Source organism: Cryptotermes secundus, unplaced genomic scaffold (assembly GCF_002891405.2).
Source record: "Cryptotermes secundus unplaced genomic scaffold, Csec_1.0 scaffold873, whole genome shotgun sequence".
Lineage (NCBI taxonomy): Eukaryota > Metazoa > Arthropoda > Insecta > Blattodea > Kalotermitidae > Cryptotermes > Cryptotermes secundus.
This window is the reverse complement of record NW_019739229.1, coordinates 588,793-599,150: the sequence shown is the minus strand read 5'-3', so window position 1 is coordinate 599,150 and position 10,358 is coordinate 588,793. Positions and strand designations below refer to the sequence as shown.

The window sequence follows — 10,358 nt, the reverse complement described above, 5'->3', positions numbered from 1 at the left end:
CTCGGAGAAAACCTGCCCCAGAGCCACTTTGTCCACCACAAATCCCACTTGACCAGACATGGGATCGAACCCTGGCCGCCGCGGTGGGAAGCCAGCGACTAACCGCTTGAGCTATGGCGCGGCCAGCTCCATAAGTAAGTATTCCGGTAAGAATTCCGAAGTGGGTAGCGAGTACATGGAGAGCTTTTGAAATCACGAAGAGTCCTATCTGGGATATAACGCAATGTAGTCCATTGAAAGTTAACGGCGTTTCAGAAGAACACATCACCTTCATCTTCAGGGTCGAAGAATAAGCCGAACAGGAAACCAGCGTGAGAACAGGTGGCAAGGAGATTGAGGCGACATGGTCCTCCGAAACTTGCTTGACTTTCAACGGACTTCACGGCGTTATATCCGAGAAGACAAAACTCCTCATAACCACCGTTGTAGTACCTGAAATTCTTCATTCTGAAATTATGATCTTCATGTGATTAGCAACAGTTTGTGGATAGCAATATGTAAAGTAAAGTTAGCAATGACAGCAGTATCATCCGGCACGTGGCATCGTGGAGTGGTGCAGGTGGATACCAGCACCTCGGAGGAATATTTCTCCTTCACTTCTGGGCCGTAGTGCATGGGGCTGCATTGCTGCCGGTTCCCTTATAGTCATGACACCGAACCGTGTCTGGACTCTCAAATTGATTGTGACCTCCAGTGGGAAAATTTCGGTTTTGGCATTGCGGCAACTCTGGTCTGAGAATGGGGCGGCCATTTTCGAAGGAAAGTGGTCACTCAGACCAACGGGAAGGGGACAGGGGATGCATCCCGCTCTGCGTTAACAGAAAATGTACTGCGAGAGGTAAAATAGGCCCCTCGTTAGGGTCTCGGATCATTACGTCTGTAAGCACCCACAACACAGCAGGTGTCGCATTTGAAAACAAAGCATTCTGGACCTCCAGAGCTGTTAAATCCCGGAAAACTGCATACACAAACTTAGTAGCAGTTTCGGTTATAAGATATTTTTCCCCACACACCGAGAGAATCACGAATCCCATACAAAATGATTGAAGACAGGAAGCGTTTTCCCATTGTGATCAGGAGGTTATTACTGACCCTTCACCCTATCCCTAAGACGTGCGGTAGTGTAGTTGGTTGAGACATTTCGCTACAAGCTGGATTGTCGCGGGTTCGATTACCGATGAGGTCACCAAATTTTTCAATTTACCTAATCCTTCAAGTCGCACTATGGCTCTGAGGTCAAATAATCCTAGAAAAAAAATGAGTACCAGGAATCTTCATGGGGGTAAAGCGGGGCCGGCGCGTAAGCCTGACAATCTCACCTCCATCTGTCAGCCGATTGTCTAGAATATGTCTCACAACCCTAGGAACCCACAGGGACTGTTACAGACATAATTTTACCTTTACGTCATCCTGTCCCTGTCTGTCGTCAATCCATGTTTTACGGGCTGAACAGCTTCGCGATATGTTGTGATCCTTCCGTCGCCAGCGCGTCTGCTAGAGGCGCCACAGTCCAGTCTAGCAAACCAGTGATTTGTAATGAGTGTCCTTGTTTTTTAGAACACTATGACAAATGTGGAGCCATTTTCTGTAGAACATAATTGGCAAGCGACGGAAGTATAGGAAACAGTCATGGCTAGTTTAATACTGTGCATTGTTATTCGAGGGAAATGCAAGAAAATATCCGTAAATTTGTTAGATACTGAGCTTCATACCGTGTCAGAATGTATATAATTTCCGACACTTTGCATGCTATCAACGTCATTAAACAAATGGGTTTAATATCCCTTCCGTATATATCTCTTGTGTTAGAATCATAAACAAAATACACCCCGTCAAATTCCGTTGCCTTAATTGTTTATTGGACAGTGGCAATTTTATGCACCGCCTGCTATGCTGTTGGCACGCTGCCTAGGCAGTGTCTGAGTTCTCACACTAAACAGAGAAACTTTCCCAAACCTCAATACGAGACTCTGAGGCCATATGTTCCTTGAGGTTAGGAAACAAAATTTTAAGCAGTAATTAGAGATCCTCTTACTAACAACATGGATCGAACAATTGTAAACTGATGGTGGCCCTATTCATATGCGTTCCGTCCGCCTTGACAAGATTCAGCACTCACACGTAATCAAGAAATTGCATGAGTGTCAGTAATACTCGACCAACTTCCGTTACTAAAACACTATACCAAGCAAGCAACATGGACGCCGTTCCCTTTTATTTTAACATTATTATGCATAGTTAAGGGACAGCCTCGCAGAAAAAATACAAATTATCCTACCTGAAGAGATGTAAAGATTTATCTTTCCCGAATGTAACAATTTCATTTCTTTAAATATTTAATTACTTTCAATTTATTTAATGACTCCACCAATAACCGAGTCTAAAGACACAATATAAAGTGACTGAATGATATTAAACAATGATTTGGAAAGGGTGTTGAAAGAAGTGGTCTTTAAAGCAACGGTTCTTCAATAAGAGGAGAACAACAGCCACGAGTTTCACTCGCAATCGAGTGATAGTCGGTGTAAGGCCGAGAATCGAATCGCTGACTTCGCAGGCACAACCCATGATCCGCCTTGCTCGATGAACGTAACAAATATTATACCACAAGAATATTCGCGGCAAACCACGTTCATTTATTTCATTTCCGAATCCACATTGACAATACCAGACACAGTCAAATCCACAATAATGATTTATTTACCCTCTGTTCGTGTAATCAGTGGGTAGTACAGACAAGTACTGTTGTCGCACAGTGCAGCAGAAGTTGCCAGCGACAGGCACTCACCCAAATGCCCCGAAACATCACATGCACAACGTCTCCACCATCTTGTGAATTCTCCTTCACAAAATAGACGTGTCTATACATTCTGTTGCAACAGAACAAGTTGCCGATCGAGCTGTGGAGGCTGTCTCTTATCTAGCGATTGCAGCTGTGACGACTGCAAGACAGAACCAAAAATACAATATTAACAAGTCTTCCAATAGCTCAATTCATTCCAGAATAAAGAATATTTCGTGTCCCATCTGCAAACAGACGCAACAATACTGTCATGAACTTACTGTCGTAACCATTTTCTGGCACGAGTTGTCACGTATCCTTGTAACTTACTTACTTACTTATGGAGCTGAGCCCTTCTGGAGGAGCCGCCAACTCTGCAGCTACTCAAGAATTTCCCAGCATTTTATGGAACCCGAAGGTTCATTACCGTGTTCACAATAGCCCTCTACTGGTCCCTATCCTGGTAACGCGACAAGTAATTAATGTGTTTCGCATCAGATGAATCGAATTATTGGATATTTACCAGGCGCAACTGCAATGAGTTTAACATAATCTTACTGTAACTGTAACACTTCGTAACTACGAACAATAATAACACTCTAAAGGTCACTGTAACAACACCACAGAAGAAGTCAGAAGTGAAGTCTTTATTTTATGACATGTTTTCCTTCTGCCTTCTGACGTATTCTTTCTCCTGTATTCTCATCTCCAGTGTTCTCCTGTGACCTTCTAACTATCCTCTTGAGGGGTCTTGGCGTACCGACTAGAGGACACCGAGTCGAACAGTTGATTCCTCTGTTATCATGAAAGGTCCCTTCCGTTGCTCTGAGAACAATGTTTACCTAGCTCTTGTAACGGAATCCAGTTTATGTATCCGTTGCCTAGGAGACGTCTTCAATAGTTGCTCTGTTGTCGTGATTGAGGGCTTCGTTATCTAGTAACCGAAGTTCTATTGTTGACCGCGTTACACCGGTTTTTCTCGTTCCATATTTTAATGCTTTCAGCAACACGTCACAATATGTTAACATCTCATACGAGTATTCTGAAGTTTCAAATGTTTCTTAGTAAGGACAAACTGTATTAAGATTTAAATACCCCGTTTTCACTGTTACTTTTTATGGAACCAACTCTGTAAAGAAATAATTTGCAGAAATCTGAGGTGCTACAGAAATGTGTGATATTCTCTGGTTACTACGAACGCGAACAATTGTTAAATTGGGAAAATCGGCCGCTAGCTTACTTCAGGTTCTAAATATCAGAGAATTATATCCTGTTTTTAATGGTTTCAAGTGAATCACCATCTCATCAATGTCTCCGTTAAACAGTTATAACTTCATAACAATTCTCAAAACCATACCGAACATGGCACAACGTTCAGAAGTGCCAAAAAACCTTCATCTGAAAGGAAGGTTTGTGTTCAGATAACCCCAACGTTGGCGTCGCCTGGCACAAACTTCTCCTGTGCAGACAGTCCCGGCCGCTAAAGGCTTGCGGGAGAAAGAATGAAGTTGTCAGAAAAATATAAAATAAAACCCTGAGAATGGAAAGATCCATGCGTTCATGCGTGAATATGTGCACCAGAGGTAAATTTGAAGAACAAAAAAATGGCGGTGGAGAAAATCGATTGGTGCGGCAGTCGAACCAACAAGTGGGCAAACACAAGTGACGCGGGTCTTGTTTGCACTGACCCTGTCCCCAGAAGAGAGAATATTTGCATGCCGTCAGTCATGTGATACTCTACCTTCACTCCTCCCACACCACAAACAATTCTGCTCAAATATAAAAAGCTTTAAAGCGAATTTCACAAACACGAAAGTGAATCCGCTCCTCTAAGGCACGGTTACTTTTACCCCTGTTTCCAAGGCGAACGCAAACCAATCGACAGTCACGAAGAGAACACTGTTAGGTAACTGATTCAGACTATATTATTGGAAAGGCAGTTAGAGTTTAACAGTCTAGTCTTGTAAATAAAAGTAGTCAAAAGTATTACCTAAGTGAATTTCAATATACGAATTCCCAAGAAATCATATTTACAGAAGTTCCCAGGAAATTATGGGTTGTTACACAATGTTCAGTATGAAAAATATGATCTTGATAAGGTATTTTTCGCTAATCCATCCACGTGTCTTATGAATTTCATCATAATAAAATTAAAAGGAAAATAAACGTCTCTCAGAAAGAAAATCATCATCTCTTGTACTACCGACCACATGTTCTCTGATCAGTATACGAAATTCTCTATTGACTTCCATGCTTCCAGTTTGTCATTTTTTCTTGATGAACATAGCCATAATTTTCGAAACATCGGAAAATCAATCTAATAGAACATAACGTCATCATCCAGGAATTTAAAGAAAAGCAGACAACGTTCAGCACTGGCAATTTCCCCTATATCACAAATGGCACAACCTCAAAAGTCCCCTGAAACCCGGGATATGTGCCGATCCAACGGAAATTCTACAGAATATGAAAACTGTTTCTCCAATTAAAATACGTATAAAAGTTCGACATTTTAATACAGATGTTAGATAATTACTGATTCAGCTACACCACGTCTAAAGTCCAATAATTAAATTCGGCTTCTGTCCGATATCACCAGACTGGAAAGACATAACTTAACTAGTCCCTAGCTCTGTGACGATGATGGGGGGGGGGGGAAGTCAGTCGAACCTACGACGTTTAGACTGAGGACAAAGCGAACAATACATGTAGTGTGTTCATGAGAAAAAGCCAATATGCCTGCGGTCAGAGTATCTGTCATTATGAGCAAAACTGCATATGTACAAATGTCCTATCCCGAAAGGTTTGCCTGTTCTTTTTTATTGCTAGTGGAGTGGGACTAAGTCCCTTGTACTGTGGCAACTTCTGGCCTATTGTACCAGCCCCAAATGATATGTGAGGGTGATTGTCGAGCAATTGGTGGTATGTAGACTGGCAGGGGAAACCGAAGTACTCGGAGAAAACCTGCCCCAGCGCCACTTTGCCCATCACAAATCCCACTTGACCAGACAGGGATCGAAACCTGGTCGCCGCGGTGGGAAGGCAGCGACTAACCGCTTGAGCTATGGCGCGGCCTAAGGTTTCCCTAGATACAGCCATTTCACTGCACAGAACACTGTACACTGTACAGACAAGCAACACGCCATACCCTCACACGAGTTGCAAAGTGCATTGATGTTGACGGTGGAATTTTCGAAAAATTATTGTACTGGTATTAGAAACAGTACGCAATATCTCTTTCTTGTCAACAATTTTGGAACTGCACAGTGAAATATCTCTCTCGTAAACCGTTCGGAATAGGACACATGTACATGCACAATATTTTTGCTTTGAATGCCCGCCACTATGACCTCAGAGAATACTGACCTTCCTACTGGGTCATCCTGTAAATTTTTACATCTGTTAAAGCAGCCAACGTTAGCTGTGTATAACGTTGAGCCAAGTGTTCAGCACCACTAAATTTGGATGTCATATCTTTCGACAATTGCTTCTTCGTGCTTCAGTCATTAAATAAAATACAAGCGCGTTTTTTAAATGTACACGTGAAAATTAAAATTAAAATATTTTAAACTAACAGCAAATTATGCCATGAAAATCCACAGATAACTCGAATACAGATATTGTTGAAGAAGTATTGTATCTCAGGTTATATGAGAAGCGTTTATAATCACACAATGCTTGGGAACAAGAAAAAATTTTAGATATGCACTGCATGTGAAGAGTAGTTAACACACAATACTTACATTGGCTTATGGAGGGATCTTCCAGCAATATTATGAGTCTCAGCGCCACAAGAGGAATGAACAGGACTCACCTGCAAGAAAGACAAGATAATAATTTAGAAAGCAAATACTGGAACTTCTGCTTCACATGCTCACAATCCTATCATAACATGCAGTATTGAAACAGTACAAGAAAATCTTCCAAATAAACAATAATCATGAAAAAGCCGACAGCAGACGACAGAGAGACTACTGGTGGCACCTGTCGGCAGACTCAGCGCCATCTGCATCTCACTCGTCATCACCATGATTTCACTCTACTCACTCCCACTGGAGAGTGAATCCATTTGTACAGCCAGGCATTTCATGAGTGACTGACGGGTATATGGGTTTGTATCTGAATATCACAAAATTCTTGTTACGGTTAGAGACACTCTAATTACTTTAACTGAGTGAAGATTACTGAACTACTGGGATATAGTGCCGTATAGTCTGGTACATGGGCATCAGTATTTCTATCAAACCTGTCTACCAGACTACACAGTGTCAAATTCTATCATGTAACTTCTAACCACTGAAACGTTCAACACTTCACANAGACAAGATAATAATTTAGAAAGCAAATACTGGAACTTCTGCTTCACATGCTCACAATCCTATCATAACATGCAGTATTGAAACAGTACAAGAATTTAGAAGCTCCATCTTCAGAATATTTCCGTGATAACTCTCCAGTTTTATGTGCTATTATTGTTCAGACTGAATAAACTATACAGATTCGTTTTATAATCATGAGTGATGAGGGCCGGTAGCCATATTGGCGGTGGAAACTAAGTATTTGTGCTGTTATGTACCTTGCATGTCACATAAACTGACACTGAGCGTGGGTCTGCAGCAATGGCGGACAACAGTAGTGACACCATGCGATAATAAGAAGGAAAACATTGACAAATTTGTTCATAGTTCTGGCGCATTTACATTCAAACAGAAAAAGAGATGGATCTCAGAAAACTGACAGAAGCGCTTAGAAATCACGGGCAGGAGATCCCTAGAAATCCGTCACCACGTGCTTAATATTCACAGGTCAGTTCCCACTCAGGGTCAAATTGCCTGCTCTCTATACACGTCCGTCCATCTGATTGGTCACTGAAGGGCGTTCTGTATCACTGTCCACAGCTTTATATAAGTATATAAGTACTCTATATACCACATCCTACTTTTAAATTAATTACATGCACCTATTGGTAGGACTGCCGATCATAGTGACCGCTCGATCGCTGGGATCCTGGATTCGAATCCCACGCAAGGCATGAATGTTTGTCTGCATTTATTTTGAGTTTTGCCGGTCAATGTAGCCGAGCTGTCTGAGGCATGTACTGTTTTCGTTCCCTCGAAAGCCGGGATAGTGGGTTCGAATCCCACACAAGGAATGGATGTTTGATATGCGTGTGTTTATTCTGTTTTTGTGTTGTCCTGTGTTTAGGTAGAGGCCTTGTGACGAGCTGATCACTCGTCCAAGGAGTCCTGCCGTCTGTAAAACGATAAAAATGAAGAAAAATGAACAACCTCGACGCCGTAAGGTGTAAGAGGAAGGGACTAAGTAAGTATTCTGAGCCTGTGTGTAGGTGGCGACCTCGCGATGCGCTTATCACCAGTCCAAGGAGTCCTACCGACTATCTAAGACTAAGGAACTGAAGTGAAACGAAGAGTTTCACGGATGCCCTATGCTCCAGAAATAAAGATAGGAGAAGATAGACTGGTAGGACTGACAGGGCATAAAGCGTTACGTTTCCCGCTGTAACCACAGCGCAATAAAATCCAGTTTCTTGCATTTAATAACACAATTTATGTTCATTCCTTAAAGCATTCAGAGGAAGGTTTTATGAACGGGTGATACCCAACTTCAAGCAGCTGGCTGAGGGCGCATACCTCATTTCACCTATATACATGCATATATTTTCAAAGTGGATTTTGCAATTTTCATAATTTTTCATCTCTATCGACCAACAGTGTTAAGGTAACACAAAAGGAATCCAAAGTCTTAAGTTAATTAAGGTACGGTAATTCTAAACCTGGGCCGGTCACGGTAGCCGAGCGGTCTAAGGCATGCATTGGCTTCGTTCGCTCGGAAGCCGGGATCGTGGGTTCGAATCCCACTCAGGGCATGGATGTTTATGTGCGTTTTTCTGTGTTTCTACAGGTAGAGGCCTTGCGACGAGCTGATCACTCGCCCAAGGAGTCCTACCGAATGTGTAAGATCTAGAAAAACCGAAGTGAACGGAGTTCATGGAGGTAGGCCTAGACCCACTGGGGCTGTAGTGCCAAGGGGGGGAGGGGATTCTAAACCTGGACACAAACGTTCTCCAAGTCGCAGTTGCTCGTTATTGTCTTCTTGAATTAAAACAGAGTTTCCTTTCCAGTTTCATGCGTTTTGTGAGTGTTCTTTTGTCATCCATAACGTGAGAGAATTTTATTTTATATTTGAAAACATACATATTCACCTTTAAAATACGTCATTATTTGTAGCTGCTTAACTAGTCTTATCTCTCTGATGAGAGGATTGGTTCACTAATTTATCCTCTTTGTAACATCTCGGCATGGCCCGCGTAGAAAAGACCGTCCCTTTTGCTGTACAATTATTCCTGAGGAAACAGGTTTGTTTGCCGAACCGTTACTTAGTAACGACTACTGGATACGTGCTTATTCCGCGGTCATTTTCTGGCAAAGGGTTTACATCCCACAATATCTTAAAACGTAATGTCACAGAAGATAATATTAATAGCAGTTACAGCCATGAGAAGCCCAGCTCAAATAATTGGTGAATCACGTGAACTGTAGTAACGACTTATCTCGATACTCCATCCTGTTTCACGATACATCACTTCATGGATCCCAAGAAGAAGAGCTAGCCTAAGCCTTCAATAGCCACTCTGTCTCTGAAAGAGTACACGGAGATTCGTCAGCCATGTATTACTTACATTCGACAACCGTCTTTCTGGAAAATAATTTGTGAAAGTCCTGATTGAAAGACGTTTGGTTTTACTTAGTCAAAATAGTAATCAATGACATCACGCGAACTTGGCATGTTGCAGTGGCCCTCACGCAGCACGCATACCTCTATTTCATATTTACAGCCTTATAAATAACAGGGGTTTATGACAGAAAATAAAAGTGATTCTTTTATACACAACGGAATAATATTGCATGACTCAGTCAAAAATTAAGTGAAACACTTTTATAAGTTCAAGAAAGGAGTGTGTAGGCGTAAGTCAATACCTACATAAACAGGGAGTATAAGGCAGAGGTAGGGTTACAGCTATGCAAAGCACGCGCCCAGCCATTACCGATAACACAGGACAAGTATACACGGAGTTCCAAGCAAAACTCACAAATCCTAATTCCCAAGGGGACATATTCTCTATTTCTACTGTGTGAACCAACCACAGTGAATTAAGCGCTAGTCAACCAGAGACTAAGAAACATCCACTGCTAAACAACGGCTGGGTTGTAGCGGAATTTCCTAGAAGTAGTGCGAAATATGAACTGAACTGACAGAGGCCCTGCATATATTGTATATATTTTTAACATGTAAATGAACATCTTTTATATTATGACAAAAGAACTGCTACTACAGACAATGACTCTGACAAATGACAGAACGGTCCTCTCGTTAGAGAGGACGCCCCACAATAACAAGACTGTAACTGTCAAACTGTAATAAATAACTGGTCATCGACACCAAGACTAAATGACTGACTGACCGTCCGTCGCAATGTGACTTTGACTTTGAATAGAAGTTGTTATTAATGTTATATTTTAGCGTCCTGTTGCACTGATTCACGTTCATGATGTGT

General features: G+C 41.8%; 1 protein-coding gene across 4 annotated transcripts in view; it reads right to left on the bottom strand.

Annotated features, from left to right (window-relative positions):
* The window catches only part of LOC111871803 (peroxidasin), a 735,056-nt gene that overhangs the window by 550,911 nt on the left and 173,787 nt on the right, over positions 1-10,358 (bottom strand). Inside the window, exon 1 of one of the 4 annotated variants that reach the window (XM_033754415.1) lies at positions 6,526-6,547. The exons of the other annotated variants lie outside the window; for them this stretch is intronic. The gene's annotated coding sequence lies outside the window, so the exon portion shown is untranslated. Of the gene's footprint in view, positions 1-6,525; positions 6,548-10,358 lie in introns of those variants that run through there. 4 annotated transcript variants of the gene reach the window in all.